Source organism: Macaca mulatta, chromosome 15 (assembly GCF_049350105.2).
Source record: "Macaca mulatta isolate MMU2019108-1 chromosome 15, T2T-MMU8v2.0, whole genome shotgun sequence".
NCBI classification, from domain to species: domain Eukaryota; kingdom Metazoa; phylum Chordata; class Mammalia; order Primates; family Cercopithecidae; genus Macaca; species Macaca mulatta.
Genome location: NC_133420.1, coordinates 96,653,980 through 96,664,635, shown reverse-complemented (window position 1 = coordinate 96,664,635; position 10,656 = coordinate 96,653,980).

The window sequence follows — 10,656 nt, the reverse complement described above, 5'->3', positions numbered from 1 at the left end:
AACTCTGAACATTGAGCTGAGTGGGGGAAACTTCCCGGTTTTTGAGACCATCAGTGGCCCAGAGGGTGGTGCATGCTGGTTCTACAGGAATAGGACACGGAAGCTTTGCATTCAGGACCCTCCCAGACCTTGCCCTATCATCTATTTGGCTGGTTTATATCTTTTATAAAACTAATTGTACATACAGTGCTTTCTCGAGTTTTGTAAGTTGTTTTAGTGAATTATCAAACTTAAGGGTGTTGGAATCTCTGAATTTGTAGCTAGTGGTCATAAGTGTGGGTGGGCTGGGGACCCCTGAGGTATGGCTGGCATTTGAAGTAAAAGCAGTCTTGTTGGTGACTATGCCCTTAAACCGGCAAATTCTGACACCAACTCTGGGTGATTAGCATCGAAATTGCTTGGCAGTACATCAGTTGGTGTCAGAGTATGTCTTAAAGAAATACAGAAGGTGGTTGCACAGTACCTCCAAAGAGCCTTGTCATTCTAAGATTCTATTTTTTTTAAGGCAAAGAACCAAACAAAATTAATAATTTTATTCTGGCCCATATAGAAGTGATTAGGCAATTGTCTGTTTCACTATCTTGCTTTATGAAATTTGTGTTCAAAAAACACAAGAAAAATGGAATGTAGGAGTCTTTAACTCATGAAATCTTAGCTTAAAGAAGATAAGGTCTAATAATAGAACAACAGCTTGTCCACAGTGAGGCTACGCCAATCAGGAAGAGAAGGCAGAGCCCGTTTCTAAATCAGAATATGGCCTGGAAGACAACAACATTCTAATAACAAGATGAGCATTCCCACAGCCTAATGGCTTAAGGGTTGCCAAGATTTTTCTTTTCTTCTCTTTCAGAGAAATGTGAGTCAAAAATACCTACGGCTAATATTAATGTAGGGGGAGGGGAAATCTATTTGCAAGGTCTTTTGGGGCCAGAAGGACAACGCATTATTTTCCCAGTCCCTTTAGTCAGAGCCTAACAGCAGCAGTATTCATCTCAAACACATCTATTCAAATCCCTTACGATGAGCCAGAGACGCTGCCCTGTTCCCTTGGCACAGAAGGGCAGAGAACGAATTCCCAGAGAGCAGAATTGGGAACAAGGGTGGAAGTTACAGGGGACCTTCTCAGCTGACTGTAAAGAACTTTCTGGTGGAGGAGTATCCTCAGGAGATAGAGAACAAACACCGTGTTGCCAACAGGGTCTAAACTTAGGGCCACAGCCGTATTCTGGGGACGAGTGGATGAGGATGCACACAGAGAAGGAGCAAAGACACCAGATGATATCTAGATCCCTGTAGTTCTGACAGTCTAGTTCTAACCTGACTGCAGATTCAAAGAAAAACCAGGGAAAATATTCTCACATAAGGAGTTTTCTCAGCTGTGTTCTTACCACAAATATTCTTCAACAATAAATCCCACTAGAATACCTAGCGGCACATTATTTAGTGCAGTTAAGGGAGATTTTAGAATTACTGCAATGCTGTTTAAATTCATTATCTAATGCTAATTAAAATGATCTGTTTTGCTGTCACCAAGGAAAATCTTGTTAGGGAAACTGATGAGGTGCAGCGAGCTCTCTGGTACTGACAGCAGATGTGTGCTTAACAACATCATACATTTTGTGCCATTGACAATTAAGACTGAGAGAGAATTAACCTGGCAGTACACCCTGCCTCAGGCAGGTTTGGGGGCCAGCCAGGCATCTAAAGAGCACTCGACTACACAGCAGACCTGCCTGTGACCCTCTCTGCCAGTCACCTTGGGGCAGTCACCTCACCTCTTTGGGTTGGGTTAGATCAGTGGTTTTAAATCCTGATGCACTTTAGAATCACCGAGGGAATTTTTAATCCAGATTCCCCACCTAAACCAATTAAATAAGAATCCTTGGAGGTGGGGCCCAGGCATAAGGATTTTAAAGCTCCTCAGGTGATTCCAATGTGAAGGTGGGGTCGATTACGACTGCATTTGATGGTCCCTAAGGACCATGCCCATTTCCAGAATAATTGACAGATGAAAAATCATTGGCTTACTTCAACACTCCCTTGCAGACATTGGTTATTAGGAATCTGACTCAACTGAGTATTCCACGTGGGTATCAGCTAGGCAGTAATCGCTGTTAAACCATGGTCCATGTCTTGGTTATTTTCGTAAATGCCTAGCATATCCTAGGTGCTCAGTACTCATTTGATAAATGAATGGTTCAGAGGGCGACAATTCAATTTTCAGTTCACCCTTTCGGCTTCATTTTGGGTGGCAAAATGAGTTACAAGAGTTACAAATTTTAAATAATGTATTAAATTCATCTTTAATAACAGAACAGCACAAAATAGCAGTAGCTTAAACAAAAGTTTATTTCTCTAACACATAAAACATTGGCTTTCAAAATATGGTCCTTGAACCAGGATGATCCAAATGACCTGGGGAGTTAGAAATGTAAACTCTTGGGCTCCAAACCAGACCTACTAAAATAGAAACCATGGGGTATGGCACAGAAATCTGTTTTAATAAGCCCTCCAGGTGATTTAAGAAGCACTGCCATAAAAGAATTTGAGAGGTAGGCAGTGCAAGGCTAGTATACCAATTCCATGAAGTTGGGACCTGCACTCTCTGCTCACCATTCCTTCACTCCTAAGGCACAAACCTTGTCCACATGATATGATATGGCTGCTGGAGTTCCAGCCATCATATCCAAGCTCAAAGGAGAAGGATGGAGAAAAACCTAGAGAAGAGCACTCACTCTTCTTTCACGTGAGTTCCTGTCTGAGAGGATTTCTTGTCCTCTTAGATCTCATTGGCACAAAAACTTTTCTGTGAAGAAAACTAGAAAATGTTATCTTTTAGCTGGGCACATGACCACCCACTAAAAATTAAGGTTCTATTACTGAGGTGCTAAGACAGTAATCTAGTTGTTTCTGCCTTAAATAATTACTCAACAGCGGTAATAAAGAAAATTAAAACTTAAGTGCTAATATGTCCAGGTATTGTGTTAAATTCCTTATGACAGTATCTTATTTAACCTTCATAACTCTATGTGGAATTGTTTTTCTCATCTTGTCGAGTAAAAAAACAAACAGAAAACAAACAAACGGGTTTTTGGAGATTGGTTAATGTGCTTGATGTCACATAACTAGGAAGTGATAAAGCAGAATTTCAACCTAGGTGGTTTATCTGCAAAGCATGCATTCTTAGCTTCTAAGATATGCTACTCTGATAAAAAGTTTTGGTGGAGATGAAAAATGAGTAATAAATGACATTTTATATGTGTTCCTCATTAGCAGGAATAATATAACACTGGTTTTGCCATCATTTGATTAGGTTGAGCTTGCAAAGCAACTCCCACCCCACTCCAAATGGCTGATATGTTCTAAGACTATGTTTTCAGGTCACTTAGGACAGGTCTGCAGTGGTGTCTGCACATTAAGCATTGGGGCTAACGCTAGGGAGAATCCAGGGCTCATGGGACCTGAGGCTTGTACAACTTAGGATCCCCTATTAAGAAAAAAACCATTAAATTGTGAATACACAATTAGGTAGTGGGCTTTGGAATGCCCAGGAAGTGAGGGGCAGTGATACTTAAGCCTCATTGGCTTCATGAGAAATCTACCTCCAGCCTAACGCTTCCTTTCCCAGCACTGCTTGCCTGTAGCATGGAGGATACAATGCAGATCACTGCAATCAAGCAATCACCAACTGTAGAAGAAATACTAGAGATGACATTTATCAGTGGTCTTCCAACTTTGGTTTGTTTGTTATTAATGGCAGAACCCTGTTACAAAAAGAAATCTCACTCTGAATCTGAACACATTGAACAGATACAAGTGTGGCTGCTCTGGCTGGAGACCAGGTGGTAGTAGGTCAAAAGTCCCATCTGTTCTTGCCCATAGTGTAATCTCCCAATGAGTTAGTCTTCCTCCTGCACAGATAAATCCAATTCACTGAGAGAGCATTATTGCAGTAAAGAAGGAGTTTAATTAATGCAAAGCCGGCCAAGAGGAAGGACTGGAGTTATTACTCAAATCAGTCTCCCTGAGAATTTGGAGGCTAGGGTTTTATAGATAATTTGACGGGCAAGGGGCTAGGGAATGGGTGCTGCTGATTGGTTGGGGATGAAATCATGTGGGAAATGGCCCTTGTGTGTTGAGTCCATCTCGGGGTGGAGGCCACATGACTGGTTGAGTCATGTTTCATGGGTCCAGGTGGGGTCAGTTAATTGCCAGGATGTAAAAATCTGAAAAACATCTCAAACGACCACTCTTAGGTTCTACAATAGTGATGTTATCTACTGGAGCACTTGGGGAAGTCACAAACCTTGTGTGACCTCTGACCACATAACTGCTGAGCAGTGAGGAGTTATAGAAAGTACACCTACGTTTTAGCAGAATTCAGGCCCCTTCCATAATCCTAATCTTACGGCCTTTCATTCATTTTACACAGACAGTTTCAGTCCCTGAATAAGGAGGAGGGGGCTGTTTTAGGGAGGGACTATTATCATCCTTGCTTTAAAGCTAAACTACAAACTAAATTCCTCCCATAGTTAGTGTGATGGTTAATAATGAGTATCAACTTGATTGAAGGATACAAAGTATTGATCCTGTGTGTGTCTGTGAGGGTGTTGTCAAAGGAGATTAACATTTGAGTCAGTGGGCTAAGAAAGGCAAACCCACCCTTAATCTGAGTGGGCACAATTTAATCAGCTGTCAGCACAGCTAGAATATAAGCAGGCAGAAAAATGTTAAAGGAGACTCTGGCCTAGCTTCCCAGACTGTATCTTTCTCCTGTGCTGGATGCTTCCTGCCCTTAACATTGGACTCCAATTTCTTCAGTTTTGTGACTCAGACTGCCTCTCCTTGCTCCTCAGGCTACAGATGGCCTATTGTGCGACCTTGTGATCATGTGAGTTAATATTTAATAAACTCCCCTTTATATATATACACACACGTATATATATACACACATATATATACGTATATGTGTGTATATGTATATATACGTATATATGTATATACATATATATGTGTGTATATGTATATATACGTGTGTGTGTGTGTGTGTGTGTGTATATATATATATATACTAAATTCCTCCCATGGTTAGTGTGATGGTTAATAATGAGTATCAACTTGAAGGACACAAAGTATATATATATGTATATGAGTGTGTGTGTGTATATATATGTATATGTATGTGTATATATATATCTTGGGGTGCCCTGGGGCCTCAAGGAACCTATCTAAAAATCACCTGATGTATTCTAAGCCCCTCTTCTTATGGCTGAGAGAACAAAGACCCAGGAAGACTAAATAACTCAGCCTAGGTCATCACCTGGTTACTGGCAGGGTGGGGACCACAACTGTTATCTATCCACAGATCTTTTCACTATACCATAATAATCCTTTGATTTCTAGGCCAGCCTTCAAAAGCCTTTTATTGAGCTGTCTCTTGCCTTTTCCCAAATGTAGTATTTGTAGTATATGATAGAATCAAACCACAAGGTATTATTCATTTCTATGGGAAAAGTCAGAAAATGTCTCCCCAGCTGCAGCCCTAGTAGAGAAGGGGTGGGTACTCGCTCAGCTTAAGTAACTAGAGGTTATTCCCCTGAACTGCTGTTGTTCTTTCTCCCCTTGTTTTACCCTGCATCACTAGCCAAGTCCCTGGCACACCCCAGGGAAGGCAAGAGGCAGAGAATGGAATCAGTGGGTAGCATTTGTACCACTGACAGGGAAAAAGCAACAATCCCTTGGGTCACAGGGACATAAAATGTATAAGTTGTGTATAGAGAGAAGCCACCTTCTTGTATAAAAAAAGGAAACCAACATGCAATGAAATATTACACATAGGCACATGGCTATTTTCTTTTCCATCTTTGATTTTGATTGCTGACTGACTTAAATATGGGCTGCAAATTTAATCCTCCTCACTTGCTGGAATTTCATTTTTTTTTCTGACTATGCTTCTGGTCCTGGCAAAACTTTGCCTTACGAAATCTCTCCAGAGATATTTTAACTTGATGCTCATTTTCATGGAAGTATCACTGATTTTTGCCCACCTAGGTCTTACACTCAACTTTCTCATCGGGTTGCTTTTTCTTTCACAGCTTTCCTTGATTCAAACAATTCTCAAATAAGTTGTTAGTGGGCAAAATTACTTCATTTAGGTCTTCTAATTAGAAAGGAAAAATTCTTCCATCAGTCCCATGCTTTCCTCAATTATAAAATTTCACTTAAAAATCTCAAACTGGTAAGAAGGCTTAATGTTATTCAGTAACTAAAATTATAAATCTCTAAAGCTTTCTTTAAAACAAAAGAAACCTAAAATGCAATCTGAATGTAACAGAATCGTTTCCACAGAATAGTCACATCATGACCACAGCTGACAATAAATGGTAACTGGAAACAGTTTGTTCTTCTACTTGGGAAATGGGCATCAACGGGCCAACTTTTAAAAGAAGTGAATATCTCTCTTAGGTTTTGTTTTGTATTAGTCCGTTTTCACACTGCTGTAAAGACAATACCTGAGACTAGGTGATTTATAAAGGAAAGAGGTTTGACTCACAGTTCTGCATGGCTCGGGAGGCCTCAGGAAACTTATAATCATGGCAGAAGGGGAAGTAGGCATGTCTTACACAGCGGTAGGAGAGAGAGGAGAAAGCAAAAGGGGAAGAGCTGCTTATAAAACCATCAGATCTCATGAGAATTCACTCACTATTGTAACAGCATGGGGGAAACCACCCCCATGATCCAATCCCTCCTTCAACACGTGGGGACCACAGCTACCCTACTCCACACGTGAGGATTACAATTTGAGCTGAGATGTGGGTGGGGACACAAAGCCAAACCATATCAGTTGTACAAAAAGGCGGCAAAATAACCATTACCTCTAAAGTGAAATAAACAAATGGCTACTTTGTGATGTCAGAATATTAAAAACACGGTTCTCACAAAAATATATGTCAAATATTTACGTAACTCATTCATGAGAAAACAAGCAGGTAAAACTAGTTCAAAGGAGGATACGGTGGACTGTGTTATATATGTACATTTTTCTGTATGTCCATTTCAAGAAAAGTCTACTGGAATAAGATTGCAGTTAGATTAACACCAGGTAATGAATAGGGCAATACTGTAATTTCTGGTGTTGTCTCTACTATTGGGCAGAAATCATTTGCAATTTACTGATATTCTGCTCAGCATTATCCTCCTTCCCAGAGTCTGGGCCCTAACAGAAGAGCAAGTCAAACAAAATCACCCCCCTCCAGAAAGTCAAACAGCCCTGTTGTTTTGCAGACCATGCCGTAGCATGTCTTTAAATGGGACAAATCTTTTTGCTTTATTTCTAGGCTTTGGATAATTTTACTTAATGGTAGTAGAGCTTTTTTGTTTTTGTCTGTTTTTTTATTTTTTTTCTTTATAATCTGTAAACTACAACCCTGTGACTTGAGAACCAAAAAAGGCAAGGAATATTTGGATCTATCTGGGGAGTCATAAACACAATGTTTTTATAAGGCATCTTCACATATGGTCTTATTTGATTCTGACCCCAGCCTCCTGAGATGTGCAGGTATCATCCCTATTTTCACAGATAAGAAAATAGAGGTTCCTAAAGATTGTGACTTGCCCACATTCCTGGTCAAAACCAGGGTCAATGTGCAAAGCCAGATCTTCTGATAACAAACACCAAGGGCTTTCACTGTGGTGCTGCTCTCAACAACCCCTCACATTGTAGAGAAGCTTATGGTTTAAAAAACCCTTGGCAAATTGAGGGCGCACAAAGCAGGTGGTTTTGTTTCATAGATGGGGAAACTGAGGACCATGATCACCTGCCTAGCAAGTGACAGAAGCCAAATCATGTCCAAGTTGCCCCAAACAAGTCAAAGGCTAGTTCCTCCACAAAACGATCACCTGGAGTTAATCCACTTTGTCCCTTGGCGCTGACCCAGATTTCATCTCTGGATGCCAAGACCAGCAAACAACTTGAAGCCCCCACTTCTCTGCTGTACCTCCACCTAATAGGGGTGTGAGTTCAGTTCACCCCTTTCTCCTGCCCCAAGAAACAAACTCCCTTGTTAACCTAACTCTCTGCCATCTACCTCGGCAAGTTGATAGACTTCACAGGAAGGCGTTAATGACAGCTAGCGGTGCTATTCAACCAGGGTTATTTGTATTTTAAAAGCAGCCCCATTTTGGTTTAAGTACTTTCACCTTTTGCTTCCTAATCTATATTGGCAGAAATGATTACAAGGAGCCTGCAAACCCAACTTTAGCCCAAGCACCAGCTGCCAAGGGAATGAAGGCTCATGTTTTGACTACTTTTCAAATGTATAGTGCTGATGTTCAAAATTGTAAATAATATATTTTAAAGTGGTAATGAATTTGTGGGTATTCTTATGTGACTTCTTAGCAAATATATGTTTAAAAATGTAACTGTAACTATGTGTAGGGGCAGAAGCTGCTGAAATGTTTTACGGGAAAAAACTCGTAAAAGGAGGGGAACCTAACCCTCACAAAGACACAGCGAAGTGTGATTATCTTCATTTTAAAAATGATGAAAATGAAGCAGAGCGGGTATGTAACTTACAAAGATCATCCAGCTACAGAGCCAGGCTTCAAAATGTGGTTCCAGGCCTGTGCTCCCAGCCACTATTTTATATTGCCTTTAATTTTACCTGATTTTCATTTTCCAAAAGGGTGTGACCTATGTGGCAGAAAACACCTCATCCTAATGCTGATCATCTGTCGGAGGGTCCAGCAATAAAGAAAACTTTTGAGGGGTGAAAAGCTACTACAGAAAAGCAAACCAGGCTTGTGGAGACTGAGAAACATTTGAGAGAGGAAAAGATGGAACTGTATTTTACCAACTGTAACACTTTGCCTCTAAGACGTAACACTATTTTATCACTCAGAAAAAAAGCTGCCTATCAACGGTCATGTGAATATGCCACTGACTGTAAGTGATGTCCTGAAAGATTTGTTAAACGCAAAATAAAAATGTAGAATTGATGAAATACAGTAACACGCAGGCAGGCAGCCCAGGTGATAGTCTAAGTTTGAGATTCCAGAATAAGGGAGAGCATCTTTCACATTTTTCTTCCAGAAACTGACTTGATGTTAGTACATTCAACAGTGTTTTAGCCAGAGAACTGTAAGTGCTCTGGTTTCAGTCTCATGCCAGATCCTGATATGGTGCTACTCTTAGTATTAAGAGTACAGACTGTCCCTGATTTATAATAGATCAACTTACGATTTTGTTTTCTTCTGAGACAGAGTCTCGTTCTGTCACCCAGGCTGAAGTGCAGGGGCGCGATCTCAGCTCACTGCAACCTCCACCTCCCAGGTTCAAGCGATTCTCCTGCCTCAGTCTCCTGAGTAGCTGAGACTATGGGTGCTTGCCACCATGCCCAGCTAATTTTTGTATTTTTGGTAGAGATGGGGTTTCACTGTGTTCGCCAGATTGGTTTTGAACTCCTGACCTCAAATGATCCGCCCACCTCGGGCTCCCAAAGTGCTGGGATTACAGGTGTGAGCCACTGTACCTGGCCTACTTACGACTTTTCACCTGTGCAAAAGTCAAAATGATGAAGCAAAGTGATACAAATTCAGAATGCTCTTCAACTTACTATGGGACACGTATACTTCATTAATTAATCACGGTGGCCAAGAGAGTGTTGTGGTTCAGAGGCCAGAGTCACATGCCACTGGTCGAGGCAAATCATAATTCCACTCCAACCAAAAAGGCGACTGAAATGTAGGAGGAGGGGAACCTCCAGAAAGGTGCCAGGCAGGGTATTATCACCAAAAGAGCAGATTCCAACAGATATTTAGAACTAGACTCAGATATCGAGTAATACAATGGGGCCAAATAATTGATCTGGTAAGAACAACCGAACCCATGTCTTGTCTGTTTCTTCAAAAGGATATTCCTGCTATTACAGGTCTTTAAGATTCAGAGTTTTTCTATCACTGCCTACTGCTAAATGTGATAACATCAAGTCAGTACGTGCTTACTGGTAGATATACCAGTAAGAACCTAAGTTTTAAATGCAAGAGGATTTTCATCTAAAAGGAAAGTCTGTTGTCAAGCATCTGGAAGTCATTTTAAGATATCTAAATTAGTAATTATGTTTAATTATAGTCATCAGGAGCTTAAAGTCAGATGATTCCCATGACCTTACCAGACTCCTCTCACCTTTCCCTCAAGTAGTTATCACATATCAAGCACAACGAAGAGCTAATCATTTCCTCCCAAGGTACAATTAACTCCCTAACAACAAGAGCGCATAGACCAAAATGTCTCATTCCCACAATTTTGCAGCTCTATGTGTCCACTTACATTCAGCCATGGGCATGAGCCCATGTTTAAAAACTGGATAAAACATTTTGATGAAAAATATTCCAAACACCGTTCTTTTACAGGGTGTTATCTGTGGTATCATCCAGGGCACTGTCATGGGTACAAACATACATAGCAACCAGTGTCTGTCTGCACACTCTGGAATGCAGAGCAGCCATTTAGTTACTATTCATAAAAGACACTCAATCCAAAGAGCATACCATATCTCTTGGTTAAGGCCATTCATTAAAAAAATTTACTAACGCATTTGGGGAAGTAAGGAGACTTGGGGCACTTTGGTGGCGGTGTTTTTAGGTTCAGAAAAGATG